Below are 25,332 nucleotides of genomic sequence, written 5' to 3' on the forward strand. Positions count from 1 at the left end.
CTAAGGATGAGTAAAATGCTCCAAATAAGAACAGTGTCATTACATAAACTTGGTTGTGAGTTTTAAAACAGCAGTTATTTTTAAAATATTCATTGATATGTATTACTTCAAGCCCAAATTCCTACAAAAGGGATATATTACTCTCACCATGTTTCCAGCTCAATTTTCACCATGTCCGAAGCCCTTATGTAGCATACCCTCTTCAAACATGCCAGACAACTCTTTGTCTTATTAACCTCTGAAATTTGAGGCTGACTCATACCTCTTCCTTCTACTCTTATTTAAAATACAGAACTAAGTAAAATTTTTAAAAATAAATAAATAAAATGGAATGAAATAAAATACATAACTGCAATTCTTCCCCAGTGCTGAAAGACAAGAGGTTTAGATTTTTTACAACTAATGCAAATCTAACTGTAAAATAAAATTGAGATTATTTTTGGTTTTGTGATTGTCATTAAACGTATCCATTCCAACTCCTAATCATTTAAATCCTGCCTCTACCTCTTAGCCATAATTACCACTGCCCTAGTTCAGAACCATTTCTTGCCTAGATTCCTGCATCAGTAGGTTAACTGGTCTATCTGTCAGTAGCCTCTCTCATCTATAATCTGTCCTCCTCAACTTCATCATTTGGAAAATCCCTTCAAAATCCTTCCAGGGGGGTCCTTTTCTATCAAATAAGTGTTGGGAGTCGGTCACACTCTACAATTTGCCTACCCATTTTCCATTTCCCTCCATCCTTACTAATAGAACTCTTAATTTGTATAGGGTGGCAATGTGTCCAGCTGAAAATAATTTATTTCCCCAGACCCACTGTTACCAGTTCTGGTCAATGAGATGTAAGTAGAAATCTTTGCATGGCACTTCTAGAAAGCTTTATTTTTCTGATCAAATGGGATAGTTAACATAGGCCTTTTGCCCTTTTCCCTTCCTTCTAATTCCTACCTGGAATGCAGCAACAATGGCAGGAGGCATGGCAGCTGTCTTAGTCCTTCAGGAAGAAAAACACCAACCAAAGAGCAGGAGCAGAGCACTAGAAGTGGGTCCCCATCAGCACCTCTTGGATGTCACATTAAGCCTGGCTACACTGAGCATCGCTGGCCTTCTCCCTTACAGGAGAAAGATAACCTTTATTTCATTTCACTGTAACTTAGATTTCTTTCCTGGGGGACAAACACAATCTAACTGATAAAGTGGGTCAGAATAAAAGCTTCGTGAAATTTCTTCCAGGTCAAATGTTCCATGGTTCCAGAATTCAATGCAAATTCATGTCATCAATGGTATTTAATCAAAGAAAACTTATGCCAGATTATCTTACTTCTAAAACCATAATATCCATTTCTTCACTGTAGGGTAACATCTAGATGCTGGTTCCCTAAGTACAGCTCATAAATACCTCCCCTTTATCTAGAATAATCAATGCAACAGAAATACAAAGAGCATTTATTCCATTCAAAGCTTTATTCTATGCATTGTAGAATAATAAAGGAAGTAAAATATAGAGCCCTTACACTTAAGAAACTCACAATCTAGTCAAAAAGATAAGAAATAAGGATAAAAATAGAATTGTAATGAAAATGATCAGAATAAGAATACAAAAGATATCATCAAACATAACACAGATTGATTTTTTTTTAAACTATACAGACAATAAGAATATGAAAGAAGTTTAAATCAAGAAGTGTCCCTTTAGCTGAATATTGAAAGAAATAATAGGCATTAGAAGTTGTTTCTTAAATTTTAAATCTACTGGACATGGTAGTGTGGTGAATTCATACTTTGAAGTACCCTCTCTCTTTCAAACACATGGCAATTATAAATAAAATATAGGCCAGGTGCAGTGGCTCACACCTATAATCCTAACACTTTGGGAGGCCAAGGCAGGAGGATTGCTTGAGCCCAGGAGTTTAAGACCAGTCTGGGCAACATAGTGAGACCCCCCTCTACAAAAAATTAAGAAAAACCCAAATAGCCAGGTATGGTGACATGCACCTATAGTTCCAGCTACTTGGGAGGTTGAGGAGGGAGGATTGCTTAAGCCCAGGAGTTGGGGACTGCAGTGAGCTATGATTGTACCACTGTATTCCGGCCTGTGTGACAGAGCAAGACCCTTTCTCAAAAAGTAAATAAACAAAACAAAATATAGAAATTAAAACAAAAAATTAGTTTCAAAAACAAAAGATGGACACCCACAGAAGAAGGAAGTGAAACAGCAAGTTGAATGAAAACAGAAGCCTGCTGGAGGTGGTAGCCAGAGTTTGGTTCCTGTGAGTCAGAGGAAACCAGGCATTCTCTAAGTCACATAGCCAAGCAGGGATAGGCTTGAAATCAGAAGCTGTGATGGTGCTTTATACTGGAATTTAAGGGAACAGTACCAAACCCCCCCTTTAAAACAGATTTGAACAAGCTGCATGCCTACAAAAGTAGACAAGCTCAGACACTGCTTCATGTCCAAAACTTAAGTAAGCTACCTGCTGGCCTAGGGACAAAATCTGTGCTCCCCTTACTATGACTTGGGATAGGAATCCCAAAAATAACATCATAAAACCTGGTCTGGACTGGGCCCAGAGGTCTCAGGACAGAAAATTTAAAAACCCATAGACAAAGGGAAGTAAGAACAGAGAGAAACAGAAAAAAAAAAATTAAACGTAAAACTTACCATTTAAAATGAACCTGAAAATCTAAATTTGAAAAACTATAGAATAGTCATAAAATTTCTACATGGAGGTACCATAAATGTTTGCATGTCCCAAAAATTCATGTTAAAATCCTAACCCCTAATGTGATGGTATTTGAAGATAAGGTCTTTGGGAGGTGATTAGGTCATGAAGGCAGAACCCTCATGAATGGAAATGGCACCCTTATAAGACCTCAGAGAGTTCCCACCCCTTTACCATGTAAGGTTATAGCAAGAAAACACTCTCCTAGAAAGGCAGAAGGAGGCCTCGCTGGACACCCTATCAGCTGGTGCCTTGGTCTTGGACTTCCCAGCCTCTAGAACTGTCAGAAATAAATGTTTATCATTTATCAGCTGCCTGGTAACAGAGTTCTGTTATAGTGCCCAAACTAACAGAAATTGGTACCAGGAAGAGGGGGTGCTACTGTAACAAATACCTAAAAATATGCCAGTGGCTTTGAAACTGGGCAATGGATAGAGGCAGAGAGAGTTTGGGTGTTCATGCTAGAAAAAGCCTACCTCACCACAAGTGATTGTGATGAGGACTCAGGAAGAAAATAAGACAGGTGTAGAAAAAGGCTCAATCTTCTCAGAGAATATCTGAGTAATCCAGAAGAGAATGTTGATGGAAATATGGACACTTAAGGGCCATTCTGATGAGGCCTGGCAAAGAAGTGGAAGGAAAGATCTTTGTTATAAAGTGGCAAAACCTTGACTAAATTGGTTCTTGTCCTAGTGTTTTGTGAAAGGTAGAACATGAGAGTGATGAGATTAGAGATTTGGCTTAGGAAACTCTAGGCAAATGTTGAAGGAACAACCTGGTTCCTCCTGACTGCTTATAATCAGATGAGAAAAGAGAGAAATGGTGTAAAGGTGGAATTGTTAATCAAAACAAAAAAAGAACTTAGAGGTGTGGGAAATTCCCAGCCTGCTCATGTTGCAAAAAATGAGAAAGTGTATTCAGAAGAAACACTAAGGGTGTGGCCACATGACCATTTGATAAGATCAGTCAGCAGCCTCAACCAGGTACTATTATTCAAGACAATGGACGAATGCAAAGGAGGGGACTCCACTGCCTGTGGGACATTGGTGCACACTGCCCAGCACCACCTAACATCACAGACTCCATTCCCCATGTTCCAGCACCAAGTTCTTCAGCCACCTCAATTATGGCTCTGGTAGACCCAGGTGTGGCACAGGTTATGATGGTCATCCCTCTGGAGGACACAGGCAGCAAACTCTGGTAGCAAACAAAGAATGTCCAAGGGACATGGATGCCTCCACCTAGATTTCAGAGGACAGGAGAAATATCCCTTGGAATCATGGGGGTGGAGTCCAGGCAGGGGGTCACCATTAGGAAAAAGCCTCCCAAATTCATGGGGCAGACCAACCAAGAGCATTGGGGGCTCAGCTTCTTCCTGAGAAAGCTGTATGGGCAGGATCATAGCCCCAGTGTGTCCAGAAGACAGGATCTGGAAGGTGGGACGTCCACCCCATGGAGCCTGAAAGGCAGAATATCAGGCCTAAGAAGATTGGTCTCAAGGCTTCAGGCCTAATGGAATTTGTCCTCGTAGGTTTTGGCTTAGAACCTATCACTTCTCTTTTCTCTCTGTTTTGGAAGGAGAATGTCTGCCCTCTGCCTGCCCCACCATCGTGTTTTGGAATCAGGTAACTTGTTTGATTCCAGAGGCTTATAACTTGGGGGAAATTTGACTCAGGATGAATTGAAGCCTGAGTCGCACCCAAATCTGATTTAGATAATATCCAGATGAGATGTTGAACTTTAAACTTTTGAGTTGATGCTAGAAAAAGTTGAGACTGGGGCGGGGGGAGGAGGGCACAGTTGGGCTGGAATAAATGTATTTTGCATGTGAGAACATGAATTCTGAAGGGCAAAAAGAAAATGCTATGGACTGAATGCTCATGTGCCCCTGAAATTCGTATGTTGAAACCTAACTTCCAATGTAATGATATTGGGAGATGGAGCCTTTGGGAAGTGATTAGGTCATGAGAGTGGAACCCTCATGAATGGGATTAGTGTCCTTATAAAAGAGGCCCCAGATAATTTCCTTCCACCTCTTGCCATGTGAGGACACAGCAAGAAGCCAACCATCTATGAACCAGGAGGTCAATACTCACCAGACACAAAATCTCGTGGCACATTGACGTTGGACTTCTCAGCCTCCAGAGCTGTGAGAAATAAATATCTGTTGTTTATAAGTCACCTTGTCTATGGTATATTTGTTACAGCAGCCTGAATAGTCAAAAACAAGGAGGTAAATATATTCCAGGTAAAAACAATGTGATGAAACAATATAATATAGACTTTAATGTAAGTATGTTTAGATGCTGAAAGAGAGAAATGAAATAACTTCCATTAAAAGAAAGTAAGAAATTATTGGTGGTGAGAGACATAGACAAAAGAAAAACAAAACCAAAATAAGTTATAAAGAATCATCCAAATATCTTGAAATGACAAATAAAATCTACCAAATTTTAGAAAAAAACTCAACTGGATAAATGTTAAAATGAAAACAGAAACCAAATGAGAGAATAGAGAACACTGCTGAGGAAGTCACCTAAAATACAGTATAAAGAAACAGAGTGTTTTTTTTTAAAAAAAAAAAAAAAAAAAAAGATGAAAAAATACTTTAAGATTTGAGAGTGGTTTTCAGGTGATGTCCTCAGCCAGGGGCTGTTGGTATTTGGAGAAGGAAAATTCTTTGTTGTGTTTTGGGAGTGGGACACTGTCCTATGCTTTGTAGAATGTTTACCAGCATCCCCGGCCTCAGCACACTAGAAATCAGTAGCATCCCCAGGTTGTCAGAACCAATCATGTTTCTGGACTTTGCCAGATATCCCTTGGGGGGCAAAATTGCTACCTGCTGAGAATGGTGATTCTAATATATGTCTAAAGTGAGTTATGGCCAAATGCAGTGGCTCATGCCTATAATCCCAGCATTTTGAGAGGATGAGGCAGGAAGACTGCTTGAGGCCAGGAGTTCAATAAGCCTAGGCAACACAACAAGACTCCAGCTCTACAAACATGATAATAAATAAATAGAGTGACAGAAAAGACAATGGAAGGAATGGACAGATTAAAAGAGAACTGGAAACTTTTCAGAAATGGATGCTCAAATCAAAAATGCATTCTAACTACTCAACACAATAAAGTCAAGAAAACTTACACATAGTCACACTAATATAAACACTAACGCTAAAGAAAAATCTAAGAATCCACTAGAGAGAAAAGACAAATCATCTATAGAGTAAAAATGATTAGACTGACATCAACAACAGATTCAAAAGACGATTATGTAAATGAGAGGAGATAAAGCAACTCTCAATCAAGAACTTTATACCAAACAATCCCTCCAAGGTAAGAACAAAATGCAGGTATTTCCAGATATTCAAAAACCAAAAGTGCTGATTTTCCGAGATCTCAACTTAATGAACTCTTAAAGGATATAAGAAATTATTTTGAGCACAGCAAATGATCAAATGTTGGTTAACTTAATTAAAAAGCGATTTAGTTCTTTTTGTATTAAAAGAACACATCAAGACAAAACTCTAGATGGCAATCAAAAAAGGAGAAATAGAAAGTGGAGTTAATGGAACAGAATGCCAAGATTCATGTCATGTTTAGGAAGGAGAAAAACTAAATAACTTTAAGCCTTGTCAAAAAATATGATTTAGGATATATTTTAATTAGATAAAAACTAGCAATAAATCTATAACTTCTAAATCAGCAGACATAACATAAACAATGATTTTTTAGCAATTTTCATTTTGCACTAGGACCTGCAAATCTTATAGCCAAACCTGGTGAACAGAGAGGGCTAGTGGCTCTGCTAACCTGAGAATGCAGTCATGGTGAAGACTAGTAATTAACCAGTGGTCTATTCAGGGATTTGATGAGGAGTTCTAGGAGGTGAGACAGCCAGAAGGGAGCTCATAAGGTCTTCTGCATATTCCAAGTTGTTCCAAGCCTTGTGCATGAGCAACACAGACCGGGGAGGTCCAACCCATCCATGCATTCCTAGTTGATGGAGCCCTGCACATGCTCAGAGGAGATGCAAGAGGCCTTGCATAAAATAAGGCCTGGAGTGGACTCAAAAGTGGACCAAGACTGAACGTGCTCCCTGACTCACATGTAGATCCAGCAGCACAAAGTAGAGAAGCCTTACTGACCTGAGGCATTTGAGCTCAGCCTCTGACTAATCTTTGACTGAATACCAAGACAGGCGAACATGGAAACAAACCCTAGGAAACAAGGCTTAAAAATAAAAAGTTAACTGAGCAGAGATATTAGCATGTACACATTGTGGGGAGACAAACTTCTCAGATTTAATTCAGGCAAGTAATTAAACAACAGACAAACCTCAGGGAGGAAAAACAGAATCTGTGGTTAAAACAATATATTATCTAAATATCCAGAATTCAACAAGAACAACAAAAATTAGTAGACATAGAAAGAAACAGGAAAGTGTTTCTCAAGAAAAAAAAAAAAAAAAAAGCAGTTAACAGAAACTGTCTGAGTGTTTCCAGATGTTGGATTTAGTAGTCAAAGACTTCACAGCAGCTATTATAAATATATCTTAAAAGTTAAAGAACCCCATATTTAAAGGTTAAAAGAAACTGTGACAATAATGACTCAACACATAATCTGAATACACAAAAATTATTTTTAAAAAGAACCAAATGGAAATTCTGAAATTAAAAGTACAATAACTGGTATGAAATATTCATTAGGAGAATATTTGGTTGGCAGATTTAAAATGCAGAAAAAAGAATCAGTAAATGTAAATACAGATCAATAAAAGTTATCCAATCTGATGAACGGAGAAAAAAGATTTAAAAAAAAAGTTATCAAAGCATTAGAGACCTGTGGAACAACATCAAGGGTACCAATACACTTGTAATGGTATTCCCAGAAGAAAAGGAAAAAGAAGCAGAAAATAATTGGAGAAATAATGGCCTAAAATTTTCTAAACTTGATAAAAAGGGAAGATAATGTACAGATCCAAGAAGCTCAAGACTAAGCACAAACAAATCACATCACAGTCAAACTTTTGACAATTCTTCCCAAATTGATCTATAGATTAAATGTAATTTCTATTAAAAATCTAATCATCTTGTCTGTAGAAAATCAACAAGTTAATCCTAAAATGTGGATGAGGATGCAAAGGATCTACAGAATCAACGTAATTTTGAAAAAGAAGAACAAGTTTGAAGACACACACTACCCCATGTTCAAACTTACTATTAAGCTATAATCATTAATGATTTGATGTTTGTGTAAAATAGGCAGGGATCAATAGAACAGAACAGATAATTCAGAAAGAAACACTTACATTTACATTCAATTGATTCTTGACAAATTACCAAGATAATTCAGTGGAGAAAGGACAGTTCTTCCAACAAATAGTGCTGAGACCACTGGATGTCTATAGGCAAAAACAGAAAAAAGAAAAACTTAGACTCTTACCTCACAACATACACAAAATAACTCAAATAGGATCCCAGAATCGTCAATTAAGAGTTCAAAGTATAAAAATTTCTGAAACAAAATACAGGGGAAAATCTTTATGATCTGGAATCAGGCTAAGAGTTTTTGGATACAACAGTAGAAGCACAAATCATTTTTTAAATTATTAAATTGAGCTTCATTAAAGTCAAAAATGTTTTGCTTCTAAAGACACAATTAAGTAATTGAAAAGACAAGCAATAAACTAGGGGTATTTCCAAATCATGTAGAATATATAAAGAACTCTCAACTCAAAATAAAAAGACAAAACACTCAATTTTTTAAATGGCCAAAACAGACATCTTACCAAAGAAGATATATAAATGACTAATAAGCATGTGAAAAGCTGCTCAACAACATTAAACATTAGGGAAATCCACCTTAAAACCACAATGAGAATATCACTATACATCTACAAGAATGACAATATTCAAAAAGACAGACAATGCAAAGTGTTGGCAAGAATATGGAGAAACTGAAACCCTCATTCATTGCTGATGAGAATGTAAAATAGCATAGACATTTTGGAAAACTGCTGGGCAGTTTCTTAAAAAGTGAAATAGAAAATTACCATACAACTCAGCAATTCTACTCTTAGAAACATACCCAAAAGAAATGGAAATATATAATCACACAAAAACTTGTATAATGTTCATAGCAGTGCTAGTCATAATAGCTAAAGACTGGAAACAACAGTAAATAGATACATAAAATATTGTATATCTATACCACAGAATATTAGTCAGCAGTAAAAAAGAACAAGATATGAATACATGGTATAATATGGATGAACCTCAAAAACATTTTGCAAAATGAAACATGCAAGACCCCCAAAATTACATATTGTATTATTCCATTTATAGCCAATGTCCAGAAAAGGCAAATTTATTAGACACAGAAGATAGATCAGTGGTTGCTTAGGGCTTGTGGGAGGAAGAATGGAAGCAAAGACTGAAAACAGGCTCAAGAGAAATTTTGGGAATAATGGAAAAGTTCCAGAACTAAATTGTACTGATAATTGCACAACTCTATAAATCTGCTAATACTCATTTAATTATATACTTAACAATCACGAACTTTACGTTATGTAAATTACAACTCAATAATACAATAAAAATTTTGTATGAATAAACGGAACCAAAAAAAGACCACAGATAAATCTGAAGGACATAGATAGAAGGAAATAATAAAGATCCATATAGCAATCAATTAAAAAGACAAAAAATCAATGAAAAGAAACAACACAAGCAAAAGTAGCTTCTTAGAGGAAAAACATTCAAAATGAATAAACTATTGGCAAAACTGATCAGGCAAAAGAGAAATTAAACACTAGGAATAACAAAATAACATAGGCACAATTGAAACAGACAAAAGGAAGATGAAGACATGCGTGCAGACCAGGGAGAGTATGAGCAAAATTATACCAGAGTATTCATTGTACAGCAAGTAAATCCACTTGACTCCACTAGGAAGAACAGTGAGATATAATGCTATGAACATCAGTAAGAAATTATATACTTGAAGGGTATCAAGTTAAAGTCAATATGGCTTGTAGGGAAAGGATTCCCTATTTAATAAATGGTGCTGGGAAAATTGGCTAGCCATAAGTAGAAAGCTGAAACTGGATCCTTTCCTTACTCCTTAAACAAAAATTAATTCAAGATGGATTAGAGACTTAAATGTTAGACCTAAAACTATAAAAACCCTAGAAGAAAACCTAGGTAATACCATTCAGGACATAGGCATGGGCAAGGACTTCAGGTCTAAAACACCAAAAGCAACCACAACAAAAGCCAAAATTGACAAATGGAATCTAATTAAACTAAAGAGCTTCTGCACAGCAAAAGAAACTACCATCAAAGTGAACAGGCAACCTACAGAATGGGAGAAAATTTTTGCAATCTACTCATCTGACAAAGGGCTAACATCCAGAACCTACAAAGAACTCAAACAAATTTACAAGAAAAAAACAAACAACCCTGTCAAAAAGTGGGCAAAGGATATGAACAGACACTTCTCAAAAGAAGACATTCATACAGCCAACAGACACATGAAAAAATGCTCATCATCACTCGCCATCAGAGAAATGCAAATCAAAACCACAATGAGATACCATCTCACACCAGTTAGAATGGCAATCATTAAAAAATCAGGAAACAACAGGTGTTGGAGAGGATGTGGAGAAACAGGAGAACTTTTACACTGTTGGTGGGACTGTAAACTAGTTCAACCATTGTGGAAAACAGTGTGACGACTCCTCAAGGATCTAGAACTAGAAATACCATTTGACCCAGCCATCCCATTACAGCGGACATACCCAAAGGATTATAAGTCATGCTGCTATAAAGACACATGCACACATATGTTTATTGTGGCACTATTCACAATAGCAAAGACTTGGAATCAACCCAAATATCCATCAGTGATAGACTGGATTAAGAAAATGTGGCACATATACACCATGGAATAATATGCAGCCATAAAAAGGGATGAGTTTGTGTCCTTTGTAGGGACATGGATGCAGTTGAAAACCATCATTCTCAGCAAACTATCGCAAGAACAGAAAATCAAACACCGCATGTTCTCACTCATAGGTGGGAATTGAACAATGAGATCACTTGGACACAGGAAGGGGAACATCACACACCGGGGCCTATTGTGGGGAGGGGAGAGGGGTAAGGGATAGCATTAGGAGATATACCTAATGTAAATGATGAGTCAATGGGTGCAGCACACCAACATGGCACATGTATACATATGTAACAAGCCTGCATGTTGTGCACATGTACCCTAGAACTTAAAGTATAATAATAAAAAAACAAAAAAAATTTTTTAATAAAGTCAATACAGGCCGGGTGCAGTAGCTCACTCCTATAACCCCAGTACTTTGGGAGGCCGAGGTGAGTGGATCACCTAAGGTCAGTTCGAGGCCAGCCTGTCCTATCGCTACTAACAAATACATATAAAAATTAGCCGGATGTGGTGGCGCATGTTTCTCCATAATAATCCCAGCTACTTGGAGGCTGAAGCAGGAGAATCACTTGAACCCGGGAGGCGGAGGTTGCAGTGAGCTAAGATCGTGCCACTGCACTCTAGTCTGGATCACAGAGCAAGAATCCTTCTCAAAAGAATAAATTAATTAAAAGTCACTAGAAAAAAAATACAAAAGCTAAAATGTATTTAAAATATAGTAAATATGATGTCTTCAGTCTATGTACATCCCACCCATAAAATACTTCCTATAAGCAAACCAGACTCAATCATTAAATCCTAGGAAATTCGATGAGGCATTTGCCACAAATGAATTCTACGAATGGAAAGTGATGCTCAATTAGAACAACAATATGAAGCAGTGTATAGAAATTACATCCGAATTCAGGGCCCATCATGAAATGTGACTATAGAAACTCCACACTGCATATCCACCTGGATCAAGATTTTCCAAACAAGCCATTGCTTTTAAAAGAAAACCAATTCTAGTTTGTTATGCTCACTGGATGTTAACATTCATCTATCAAAACCACCAAGTACAAGAAGAATGTCATATCAGCACTTCATTCATTATCAGCACTTCATTCATTACCATTACTCAGCAACAAGCTGAGCCAACTAAACTGAAAATCCACTCACCCCTGAGAAGCAAGATCACCTTTCAACAGCCCCATAGCTCAGTCACATCCCAGTTCGCTTGTCTGGTGGAGAGGTTAGAGCTTCAAATTGTATGGCACTGACAGTATATCCAAAACCTTTACAGACGGGGTAAATTTTCATCATTAATAGCTAAATGGTTCCATTTCTACAATTCAGCTAATATTTGTTGAGGGTGTCCTCTGTACAATGCACTTTGGCCTCTGTATTGGGGAACAAACGACCCATGATTGAGACACAGTTCTACCTTTTAGGTTGCAGGGTACAAAAAAAATCTGGTACATAAATAAATGCTCAGATGCAAGGTAAACGGTGAGATGTCGGGCAGCTAACAAAGTTGGGTTGTGTTGAGGTGACCTGAGAAGGTTCCTGTGGAGAAGAGGAGGATTGCAATTCAAGAAATGGATTGGACAGGTGACAAGACAGAAATGATGGTATTCAAAGAATAGAAGACCATTTGAACAGAGGCTCAGAGGAAAGGAAGTGGGATTAGTGAATTAGGCTCGGGATTCAGAGGTGAAGAGGGAATTGAGGGGAAGGCGTGGAATATGAGAGATCTAGACACCAAGCTCAGATGAACGTTGGTCTCTAAGGAATGAAGAATCACTCAAAGGTTTCCAAGAGGAGTAGGGGAGCAGTGTGATCAGATGGTGTTTTTGGCAGATCTCTCTCCTGGCTCAGTGAGTGGGAAGGATGGGCGGGGAGGCCAGGGCTTCAGCAGGAACCCAGGCAGGCGGGAACACAAGCCAGGGCTAGAACAGTGAAGACAGAAACAAAGTGTTACCAGGACACACTTCAGCAGCAGAAACTCCTCTCCCGAGGCCCATCTCAGTCACTGCTTTCCAAAAAGTGATTCCCAAACAGTAATTTTGTCTGTTTATATCAAAATCACAACTTTGTAAGGTCTTTATTTCTTTTTGGACATACATAAAGTAATACCATCACATTTTCTCTCTCTTGTGTAGAGAATTCTCCCAACCCAGGTGTGCATATCATCCCAAAGTTAGGAGGTATCACTTGCTTTGAACAAACCCCACACTGAACAAATGAATACAGGTATTTTACATGAAAGTCTTCAACAACACAATTCAAGTGCAAGACTAGAAACCCATTCTCCAAAGTTCAAAAACTGAGTTTGAACATAAGCTCCTAGGTTTCTAAAGGTAGAAAGCGGCAGGCATAAAATCTCAAAGCTCACATTTCTGATAAATTCCAAAAGCTAATGAGTGTTGAGTCCCTTACCTCTGCTTCTTCAGGTCAGCTTTCTAGAATCCTAGCATGCGGAAAGTGCTTGGGGAGCTCCCAACTTTGTCATAAATGTGCTCGTGGCGGGAACAGCAATGCAATATAATTATAATTCAGACTTACTGGTGTGCAAAATTTATTTAAAGATTTTTATCAAAGAGCCTCACAGCACATTGAGTATCTTTGGAGCACTTCCTAATATTAGATATTTTACAATCTTTTCTGTAGATCACTCTTACAGTGAGTGACCTGGTAGAAAGGGGTCTGTCACTGCATTCCCATTTCATAAATAAGAACAGGTCTCACATCATATAATAAGGTAGATAGCAGCACTCTGCTGGAAGATTTGAGAGTAATCATCACCCTTAAACAAACACAAGCTTTATATCTCTATATTGTTATGGACTGAACTGTGTCCCCGCAAAATTCACATGCTGAAGTCCTAACACCGGTACCTCAAAATGTGGCTGTATTTGGAGACAGAGCCTTTAAAGAGGTAATTATGTTAAAAATGAGATGATTAGGGTGGGCTCTATTCCAATATGACTGGTTTCTTAGAGGAAGAGATTTGGGGCTGAGCATGGTGGCTTATGCCTGTAATCACAAAGCTTTGTGAGGCTGAGGCAGGAGAATCATTTGAACCCAGGAGTTCGAGGCTGCAGTGAGCCATGATTACTACACTGGACTCCAGCCTAGGCGACAGCATGAGACCCTGTCTCTAAAAAAAAAAAAAGAAGAAGAAGAAGACATTTAAACACAAACAAGTGGAGACACAGGGAGAACACAGCCATTTGGAAGCCAAAGGGAGAGGACTTAGAAGAAACCAACTCTGCAGATACCTTGATTTCAGATTTCCAGCCTCCAGGACTGTGAGAAAATAAATTTCTATTGTTTGAGCCATCCAGTCTGTGGAATTTTGCTATAGCAGTCCTAGTAAATTTTTTTTTTTTTTTTTGGAGTCTCGCTCTGTTGCCCAGGCTGGAGTGCAGTGGTGTGATCTCGGCATACTGCAAGCTCCACCCCCGGGGTTCATGCCATTCTCCTGCCTCAGCCTCCCAGGTAGCTGGGACTACAGGCACCTGCCACCACGTCTGGCTAATTTTTTACGTATCTTTAGTAGAGACGGGCTTTCACCGTTAGCCAGGATGGTCTCGATCTCCTGACCTCGTGATCCACCCACCTCGGCTTCCCACAGTGCTGGGATTACAGGCATGAGCCATCGCACCCAGCCACAAACTTTTATATATGTCTAATATATATAAAATAAATTATTGAAATTATAATATATAAGTACATATTGTGTATAATATATAACAATTATATATAATTGTATATATTACATATAATATTAATATACATATAATACATATATTATTTATAATACATAATTATATATAATATATAATTGTATATTATAATTATATATAATTGTATACTGCTTTTTAAATTATATATTAGCAAACTATTTCTATATTATGTATTAGCAAAGTCATACATATAACTAATACTCACACATACATAACTAATTATATTATATATAATATACAGTGTGTATATATATAATTAGTGTGTGTGTGTGTATATATATATGATTTTAGTGTGTATTTCAATAGACCATACAGATATAGTTTGGTGAAATGAAAAAAAAGAGCAAGAATAAGTGGTTTAATTGTTTGCCTGCTCTGTTGTGGAAGGACTTGGAATTGGAAGACCTTGGTCTGTCACCAACCAGACATGCGATCCTGGGAAAATCACTTAATCTCTCTAAGTTTCCATTTTCTTATAGGTTGACTAAGGCACTGTGAAACAAGGTGAGTATTTTTCAAACTGTGTGGAGCAGAATCCCAGGGTTTCTAGAAGATGCCCCAGGAAGTGCCTGAAACAGCAAGAGGAGTTGCACCTCTCCCTCTTTATTCCTTAGGGTTTTGCATTAAAACATAGGAATTTATCTTTAATGAGAGAGCTTGAGAAAGAAAGATACTGCCAGCTGACCTTGAAGGCTATTCTGGCCCTAATGTTTTGTATACTTCTATTAGGCAGCAGACGCATCTCTACTTGTTAGTTCTGTGTTTGTGTCATATCCAAGTAATCATAACAAAAATGCAAGTTAGCCAACCGACTAGTGTTAGAAATATTTATCATACTGTTACCCAGGGTTTCTCAACCTCATCACCATTGAAATTCTGGTCTAGTTAACTTTTTGGTGTGGAAATTATCTTATGTGTTATAGAACATTTAGTAGCAACCTGGCTCTACCTACTACATCCCAGTAACACCATCACCAGCATCCCACTTGTGACACCTGAGCACATCTCCCCAATTACTCTTGCCATATTTCCCTGCCTCCAGTCCCATCCTTCAATCCATTCCCCATGTCAGAAATGTGTCTTCAACAAGGTGACTGAACCTCTCTGTGGCATGAAATCTTAATTCCTGATCTCATTTAGGGGAAATATTACTTTTATTACATATAAACCCTATTGGTATCTGGTCCTGGCCACATTTCTAACCTCAAATTTCACCACCCTTCAACACAGACCTTCCTGCACTAAAATCCTTCATGTAAAATCCTGGAAGTTCTCTGGAATGCATCATATTCTCTCAAGCCTCTCTGTTCTTTCCCCATGTTCTTTCCTTTGCCTAGAAGGTCTTTCTTCTGCTAATGCCCATTCATCCTTCAAGACTGAGTTTAAACATTATCTTCTCCAATAAATTTCTTTTTTAATTATTCTTCTTCTTTTTTTTTTTTTTTTTTTTTTTGTGTGTGATGGAGTCTGGCTCTGTCACCCAGGCTGGAATGCAGTGGCATGACCTCTACTCACTGCAACCTCTTTCTCCTGGGTTCAAACAATTCTCCTGCCTCGGCCTCCCGAGTAGCTGGGATTACAGGCACCCACCAACACACCTGGCTCATTTTTGTATTTTTAGTAGAGATAGGGTTTCACCATGTTGGCCAGGCTGGTCTCGAACTCCTGACCTCACATGATCCACCCGCCTTGGCCTCCCAAAGTGCTGGGATTACAGGCGTGAGCCACCACATCCAGTCTCTCCAACAAATTTCATACTGCCCCATCAAGGCAGAATCAGCTGCTCCATCTTCACTACTCACTTATGGTGCTTTCCTCGGCTGCAGCTCTCATCGCAAAGCACTGTAATGATTTGTTTATCTGTCTGTGAGTGTCCCTGGTGCAAAGGCTGTGTCCTGTAGGTCCTCAATAAACATGTATTGAATGAATGAATGGTTCCATCCTCCAATGCTCAGTTTTACTCTTCAGGAAATGCATTCGTATACTGTGAAAACAATCAGGTAGAACTTAAAACACAGAATTACACTTATATTCGGCTCAAGAAAAGCATCCATGGCAAAGCCAAAATCAAAGGCACTTATATAATTCCCACACACTGAAGAAGAGAAAAAATGCCTTTAAAAATAAGTCTTGTGAGCACTTTCATTTTCTGCCCAAGGGAGAAAATATACTCATGAACTGGGATAGCACAGAATAAAGAAAGTGTTCATCTCTAGAATCACAGTAACATCTGCATCATGTTAAAACTTGTATCATGGATTTATAGGGATGGGCTAAACTAAACTGTTGCCACTGAGATTAATGGACCATTTTTTCTAACAATGTGCTCTCAGTACTACTAAAGCTCAAGTAATAAAACCGCATGGTTGGAGCTCCACAAGGAAATTCCTACTGCAGATGGGCAGAACTGTAATCAAGTTCTGAACTGAAATAATCTTCATCATAATGTTCTGTACAATTTCTAAATGATAAAAGGGTTATTTTGTGATTAATAATAACAGACATCATATTTTTTACCCTGGGAATGTTCGAAATAGCTATTAATGAACCCAAAGCATTTTCCATTATTATTAAATTGACTGATGTGGGTCACGAAGCAATAGATCAATGCTGAATTAATTCTGAAAGCCAACTTTTTACTGGGGATTAAGGGAAACTGCGCAATCACTGTGTACCTTATGTCATTTTCTTAAAGACAACAAAAGCAATGGAGTTTCCTACTATTCAAGTTCACCAGCCAAACCAGACCTATTAGGGTCAGTTTGGTGTGCACTGGAATTCTCATAGGCAAATAGCTGCTTCTAGGATATGCTCGTGATCAAAAGACACAGGAACATTTAACAATTAGCAGTCAAGTGAGTGACAAAATAAACCATTTCAGCTTAAGTAGCTGCTTCAACTAACAATGAAATAACCCCCAATGCACAATGGACATGCAATCAATTGGGAGCTGGTAAATAACAAGCATGTTACTTTTTTTACATGTAACATACAAGCATCAAATATTCCTGGTAAATAATATTTTGAAAACTGACAAAAGCCTCTGACTCGTTTCAGCTCCATTTCCAGTATGTATTTTCTTATAATTGCAAATAGAAAAATCTCAATAATAAACTGTGTTTATCCGCATTGCTATAAAGGAATACCTGAGACTGAGTAATTCATGAAGAGGTTTATTTGGCTCGTGGTTCTGCAGGCTATACAAGAAGCATGCTGCTGGCACCTGCCTCTGGTGAGGCCTCAGGAAGCTTCCACTCATGGCGGAAGGTGAAGGGGAGACAGGCACATCATATGATTAAAGGGAACAGGAGAGAGACACAATCGTTCAGAGAAAGAAAAGAAGAAAGAACAACTCCCCCGTAACTTTTCCTTAAGGGAAAGAAAGCCTTTCCCAGAGATCTCCCAGTGGACTTCCTTCTAAGTGTTATTTTCCACATTGGTTCAAGGCCCTTATTAAACCAGGCCTTTGAAAAATTAATCAGATTAGCTCAGATTTCTTTTCTGAGGCTGCACTGAGTGATGAGGGGTCAACTTCAATGACAACAGCAGGTAAAACGTTGCTTCCCTCTTCCGGCATCTCAATGAAGAGAGCTTGAACCCCTAGGACAGGACAGATCCACAGATAGAAGGAATTGGATCCCTAAATCACCACGTGGTGCAAATGGTCCTGCTGGCCACAAACAACTACATTGGACCATTTTGTGAGCAAGAAACTTCTAGGAAATTATTAAGCTACTGACTCAACCATAGTTATCTGTTGCAGCAGCTAAGGCTAGGGTGTTTATAGAGGTTTCATTTTTTGTTTGTTTATTTTTCTTAGAGACAGGATCTCGTTCTGTTGTCCAGGCTGGAGCACAGTGGCATAGTCATAGCTCACTGTAGCCTCAAACTCCTGAGCTCAAGTAATTCTTCTGCCTCAGCCTCCTAAGTAGCTAGGACTAAAGGTGCACACCACCACACCTACCTAATTTTTAAATTTTATTTTTAGATACAGGGTTTCACTATGTTGTCCAGGTTGGACTCAAACTCCCAGTCTCAAGTGATCCTCCCACCTTGGCCTCCCAAATTGCTGGGATTGCAGGGATAAGCCACCACATCCAGCCTTTATGAGGACTTTTGAAACAATGCAAATTTGTTGAGAATAACTGGATTCATATTCAGGAATCCAGGTAACATAAAAAGCCCTGTATATCAATTATAGTCATTGTATCCCAAAGAATTCATACTGGGTGTTGACATCTGTCTCCAGTTCTCCTCAGGAAAGAGCTTGTGAAATCCCCCGAGTGTGACCAAGCACTGGTTCCATGTCCCATGGCCATTCTGGAATATCTGACTCTCTTTTTTTTGGTTGTTTATTTTTGTTTTTGTTTTTGTTTTGAGACAGAGTCTTGCTTGTTGCCCAGGCTGGAGTGCAGTGGTGCAATCTTGGCTCACTGCAAACTCCACCTCCTGAGTTCAGGTGGTTCTCCTGCCTCAGCCTCCCGAGTAGCTGGGTTATAGGCGTGTCCAACAACCCCCAGCCAATTTTTGTATTTTTGGTAAAGATGGGGTTTCACCATGTTGGCCAGACTGGTCTCGAACTCCTGACCTCAAGTGATCTGCCGGCCCCGGCCTTGGCCTCCCAAAGTGCTGGGATTACAGGTGTGAGCCACTGCACCCAACCTGGAATATCTGCCTCTTGATTCAAGGAGCTCCCTGTGTGCTTTGCTTGATGGCTGCAGGTTGTGTATGGATTTCTACTGAAGTGCCTGCTTGCTCTCTCTCTCTCTCTTTGTTTTTTTGTTTTGTTTTGTTTTGTTTTGTTTTGTTTTGTTTTTTTGGAGACAGGGTCTTGCTCTGTCACCTAGGCAGGAATAATACAATGGCATAATCATAGCTAACTGCAGCTTTGACTTCGCAGGCCCAAGTGGTCCTCCCACCTTAGCCACCCAAGTAGCTGGGATGATAAGCATGTGCCACCACACCCGGCTTAGTTTTTTAATTTTTTTCTGGAGACAGGATCTCACTATGTTGCCCAGGCTGGTCTCAAACTCTTGGACTCAAGTGATCCGCCCACCTCAGCCTCCCAAAGGGCTGGGATGACAGGCGTGAGCCACAGCACCTGACCTGCTTTCCTCTAGTACTCTTGCCAAATTCTGACCACAAGCCCACACGACTGCAGTTATTATCTCTCTAACCGGATTATGTAATGCGAATGCACGCTTGCTCCCTCTGTCTCATCAGCTTCTGCCCTGTGGTTACTGGTGAGGGACAGAGAGGGGAGCAGGGCTGGTGGGGACCAGGGCAGGGGATGGTTAACATCATTTTATGGAGAAGATGAGCTTCTTGCTTAAAGTTGGAAACTAAAACTGCTTCTCCAATTTTTGCAGCATTGACCGTTTAACACTATCAAGCATTCTTCCTGCAGCAGTCATTTGAGATGATTATTATTTATTCACCCAGCATTGTCTAATTTATGCTTGCATGAGAAAAAAGCATTTTTTAATATTCTACGGCATATAGAGATTAAAGTTTGTGTAAGGCCAAAATGTGGAGTTTGGAGAACACACTTCTTGAAAATCGAATTAAAGCATTCAAGGACATTTTCCTCAGTCTTAGTGAGACAATATTCCAAAAAGAACAGGCACAGAAATGATTTTTAACCTTTCAAAAGCATTGGAGTAAATGAAAATTCTTCAAAGCAAAATGAGTATGTGACTCCCTTCTTGATTGTATTCCTGTATCAAAACCAAGGGTTGGAGGGGAGTGGAAGGGGAGAGGTTTGGAATGCACCAATTTTGATTCAATTGGTTGAGAAATGTTTTGTGAAATAAATGGAGTTTTCGGAGTTTAGGTAATGACACCAGAGAAAAAATTGAGCGCACCAAGGTTGAAGGCAGTGACGGGAGAGTAAGCTGTCCTGACCCAGGCAAAGCTCCGAAATGAAACAGAATGAATAAATGTAAAAGTTCATTTGATCTTCTCTCGTCCATTCAATCAGAAGCTTGGATTCAGAGCTAGACACAAACACCTTTTTACTGCGTCTACAAAATCTGTCTTGTGCCAAAATCCTGACTCGCACCATGATTTGCCACAAAATGTTTATCTCTCTAGCAACAAAATATAGCAACAAGATAAATGAACAAGGCACAGATTTTCTACTAAGCTGTCATCATTCAGCTAGTTCATACTCCTCTCCTAAAGTTGAATTAGAAGACGATAGTCACCTTCATTTGTGAAAATTGAATAAGGGAAATTTAGGGGGGGAAAAAAGGCAGAGAATTTTGTTTGCTTTGGTTCCAAGAGGAACCAGGCAGAGAAAAAAATGTAATTTGTGCCAAAAACATAAGTTCTCCAGAAGAACAAACTTCACTATCTAAAGCAACTCACTCCCCCAGAAGTTTCCCTCATTTGCCATAATTATCCTGCTTAAGGACTTGAAGAGTATGTCATCATGGGATGTGAGAAAGAAGCTTGCAAGGTTTCTATTTCAACCACCTTATTTTACAGAGAAGGAACCAAAGGTCCAGAGAAAACCTATGACTTTCCCAAGATTCAGTCAGGGATTCTGAATCGCCCGAGCCAGGCTTGTAACTCAGGGTATTCCCACTGCAGGAAACTTTGCACTCGTGGAAAGATGTTCTCCAGTCACAAAAAAATAGCCTCTTGCCATCTCTCGGACATTTCTTAAATAGTGCACTTCTAACTAGGGAAAAGAATAGGCAAGGTCATAGGCACTGGAACAAGTTGTCTGAAAGATACTTGCTTTTTCTGGATAAAGTCTTGCCCTCAGTTCACTCATTAGGAATTTAATTAGTAAATCTACCTCTGAAAACACCATTCAGCTCTCTTAAGCAAAATAAATGCAAATGTGCACCAAGTTTCATTTTTATCTCATGAACTGAAGCATATTCTCCCAATCTGTCAGAAGAATGTATGTGCTTTGGGAGGCCGAGGTGGGAGGATAGCTTGAGCTTTCGACATCAAAGCTCCAGTGAGCCAGGATTGCACCACTGCTCTCCAGCCTGGGAGACAGAGCAGGATCCTGTCTCAAAAAAAAAAAAAGAAAAAGAAAAAGACAAAAGAAAAGAAAAGAAAAGAAAAAGAATTTGGGAAGTCTGATAAAGATGGAAGTAATAAACACTGGGGATTCGAAAAGTGAAGACGGTGGGAAGGGGAAAGGGTTGAAAAATTACCTATTGGGTACAATATTCACTATTTGAGAGATGAGTTCACTAGCAGCCCAGTTCTCACCATATGCAATATACCCGTGTAACAAGTATGCACACGTATCCCCAGAATCTAAAATAAAATTACATTTTAAAAACTAGATTAAAAAGGAAGAATTTGTGGCCAGGCATGGTGGCTCACATCTGAAATCCCAGCACTTTGGGAGACCAAGGCGGATGGATCACTTGAGGTCAGGCATTTGAGACCAGCATGGCCAACATGGTGAAACCCCGTCTCTTCTAAAAATACAAAAATTAGCTGGACGTGGTGGCACACACCTGTAATCCCAGCTACCTGCGTGGCTGAGGCACGAGAATTGCTTGAACTCATGAGGCGGAGGTTGCAGTGAGCTGAGATCACACCGCTGCATTCCAGCCTGGGTGACAGTGAGACTCAAGAAAGAAGGGAAGGGAAGGGAAAGGAAGGGGAGGGGAGGGAAGGGGAGAGGAGGGGATTTGTGAAATCTGAACCACTCCCTTCAGAGGCCATTGAGATATTGTAAATGGGACCTATCCATTAATGCCATTGTATCTCTAATGCCATTGGTAATGTTATATGCACAAAAGCTGTGGTCCGTGGCATAAAACTGCCTTTAATTTTCTACTTCCACATAGTTATTAATCATGTAGCCTAACAACATGCAAATTAGCAATGGTGAGTGCAGGGAGGGGAAATGTGGTTAGAAATTCTGCAAAACTCATGGGGAAGGAAAAAAAAGAGGAAAAGGCTTATTTTAATAGAGTTTACATATTGGAATTAGCTGCATCTACTGAACAAATATTTATGAAAACATAATCAAGACTTTTTCAAACTTCCTGCTTCCTCTTTAACATTCACTTCCAATATTTTCATAATCAGTTCAGCATTACACTCATTTTTCTACCTTGGCTCTTATTTTTAAACCATCTGAATTTACATAAAGCAAAAACAGATTAATATTGGCAAATTTTTATATTTGTGAGTTAAAATAACAAAAATCACTATTTCAATAAAAGCTGTAAAAGGCAGGTATTGTGTGGACTTCATTATGGAAATATTCTAAAGCAAGGCAAAGATTTACAAAAGATAATATTAGGAGCGGAATGCATCTGGCGTCTCTTTCCATTCCAGGAAGATTAATAATAGACCTGTGATAATAGAGAGACTTTAGGGTTTTGCTTGTTTTAAACACTACAATTCCTTCCCAACTGCTGTCAAAAATGTACTGTTCTCTTCCTATATTCACTTCTCCACTCTACTGCTTGTCTTTTTCTCTGCACCAGCAAAAGCATATTATTATTATTAATAAGGGAAGAAGAAATTAATGGAAATTGAGAATGAAAGAGGGAAAGAAGGAAGAAGAGGGGAAACCCTAAAACTAAGGGACTCTGTATAATTAGCCTTCAAACTTCCATTTAATTTGCTCATCTATTGTAACAGTGAGTGGCCCATCATCCTAAGCAGTCACCCTAAAACAATCATTTTGTGATTGATGTATTAATAGGTGATCTCGATTGACCATGTAAATTGGGCCTAGAAACACATCTACTGAGCTAAAAAGAGTTCTGGACTTATGTACGTATGAGTCCATAAGGAATACTCAGTTCCACTTGGCAACATTAAATGGAAAAACAAAATTATTAAAAAGGTCAGCAATCAGGCAAATAAACATCAGGAATTTTGACTTTCCTAGCCAACCACTTAACTTATTCCCTCCCTTCTTAAATACAGAAATTTTATGTAAAATAAACAGTCAGCTTGGCTCGGCCCTTGGAGACTTTGTTTCTTGAGGAGCACTTTGGTACCAACTACATATGAAATATTTTTTCCAATCAGAAGGTTAACAAACTGTACCTCAGGATCCTCCTTTTTCTCTAGATTTCATGTTCTGCATGTTTAATTTTTACACTAATCCCATTCATTGAGTACACACATCCAGCCTTTACTCCTTCTCTCTGGGGATTATTTCTAGCCTTCCCCTCTCACTACCTATACCAGTGTTCTCCTCTCACTACCTATACCAGTGCTCTCAATCAGGATAGTTTTGCACCCCAGGAGACATTTCGCAATGTCTGGAGACACTTTTGATTGTCACAACTGTTGGCGAGGGTGCTGCTGAGATCTAAGGGATAGAGAACAGGAATGCTGCTCAATAGCCTATAATACATCCTATCCTATACTATCATATATCCTGTAATACACCCTATCCTATCATATATCACATCCTATAGTACACCCTATAATATCATATCATACCACATCCTATAATATATCCTATAATGTTGTATTATATCATATCGATCCTATAATACATCCCATTCTATCATACCATATTACATCCTATAATACACCCTATTCTATCGTATCTTATCATATCATATTGTATCCTATAATATATTCTATATCATATGATATCATATCACATCCTGTAATACATTCTATAATATCATACCATATCACCTCCTATAATATATCCCCTAATACATGACAGCTCCACAACAGAGAATCATCTGGTCCAAAATGTCAATAGCACCAATGCTGAGAAACCTGACTCACATAGCATTGTTCATCCAGGCTTTGAGACGGGTAAATCAGATGGGAAACCCTACCTTGGCTTTCCCAGCAGCCATCCACATGCAGACTAGATCCAGATCTTCCTTTTCATCAGCTTATGGAGGGACCTTAAACCCATGATACTGGATGACTTCTTCTGGAAAACGAGTATAGATCATAATTTTTTAAATTGTTTCAGAGGTCAAAGGACTATGACCTGAGCTCTTCCAACATGTAGGGGCTGAAGAGGGGAGGCAGAACCAGCAAAGGAGGTAAGAAGGGGAGGTCAGACAGGCGGGAGGAGAACCAGGGCTAGGGTGTCCTGGAAGCCAGTGTTTCAGCAGAGTCAACGAAAACAATCCCAGTAAGTCAGCAAGGCAGGGCTGGATTAGTAGCCAGTGGAGCCTGGGGTGACTTTGGTAAGAGCTGTTCTGTGAGGCAGCAGTAGCAAAAGCCTGGTTGGAAAATATTCAAGAGAGAACCAGGGAGAGAACTGGGAGGCACATAGACAACTCTGTCAACAAGAATGCCCCCTAGGTGCCCCCAGCTTCTATTCCCCAAGTTCTCTTTGCTTACCCTTGGTGATACTAGAAGCCACTTTCTCTCCATTGGGTATTTCAGATGTATCTCCCATAGACAGCATCTTTGAGTTGGCCTGACACTTGAAGCAGCTCTTTCCAATTGCCGCAAAGAAAAAGGTATTTTTTTAAGTCCTGCTATGACCTCATAGTTTGGAAAATCACTCCAGATTCAATATCAACCTTCATGCTAAATCCCCTTGCACTGGTCAAGTGGCCTCAATATCTGTCCTGTGGACTCATATCTGCACTCTGCCTCTCTGTCTTGGAACCACATTTCGTGTGTACTCTCTGCCTACATTTCTGTTTTCATTTTTTATCCTAAATTTTTGTCTCTTGGATTGACCCCCAACTCCTGACTCTACAACCTGTGGGCGAATCCAACCCTATCCCTGTGCCCAGGGCAGGCTTCAAGACACCCCAGCCCAAGGCAGCATTTCAAGTTCCTCTACTTCTCATTTTAGATTAATTGTACCTGCTTTTCTCTTATTTATATCATCGTGCTTTATATTTACTTTTACAGTGTTTGCATTTGTGTGTATGTGTGTTTATAGACTAGATAGTTTGCTTTCCTTCCACAATGGTTCAGAAGGTGGTTCTGCTTTT

At 39.0% G+C, this 25,332-nt stretch overlaps 1 long non-coding RNA gene across 1 annotated transcript; it reads right to left on the reverse strand.

Annotated features, from left to right (window-relative positions):
• Positions 1 to 954: 954 nt before the first annotated feature.
• LOC105495956 (uncharacterized) lies at positions 955 to 8,131 on the reverse strand. Its single transcript, XR_011607500.1, has 3 exons — positions 8,035 to 8,131; positions 4,820 to 4,870; positions 955 to 1,112 (listed from the first exon to the last, which is right to left on the reverse strand). It is a non-coding gene; the product is annotated as an uncharacterized lncRNA (long non-coding RNA).
• Between the last annotated feature and the right edge of the window lie 17,201 nt (positions 8,132 to 25,332).

Source organism: Macaca nemestrina, chromosome 9 (genome assembly GCF_043159975.1).
Source record: "Macaca nemestrina isolate mMacNem1 chromosome 9, mMacNem.hap1, whole genome shotgun sequence".
Classification (NCBI taxonomy): domain Eukaryota; kingdom Metazoa; phylum Chordata; class Mammalia; order Primates; family Cercopithecidae; genus Macaca; species Macaca nemestrina.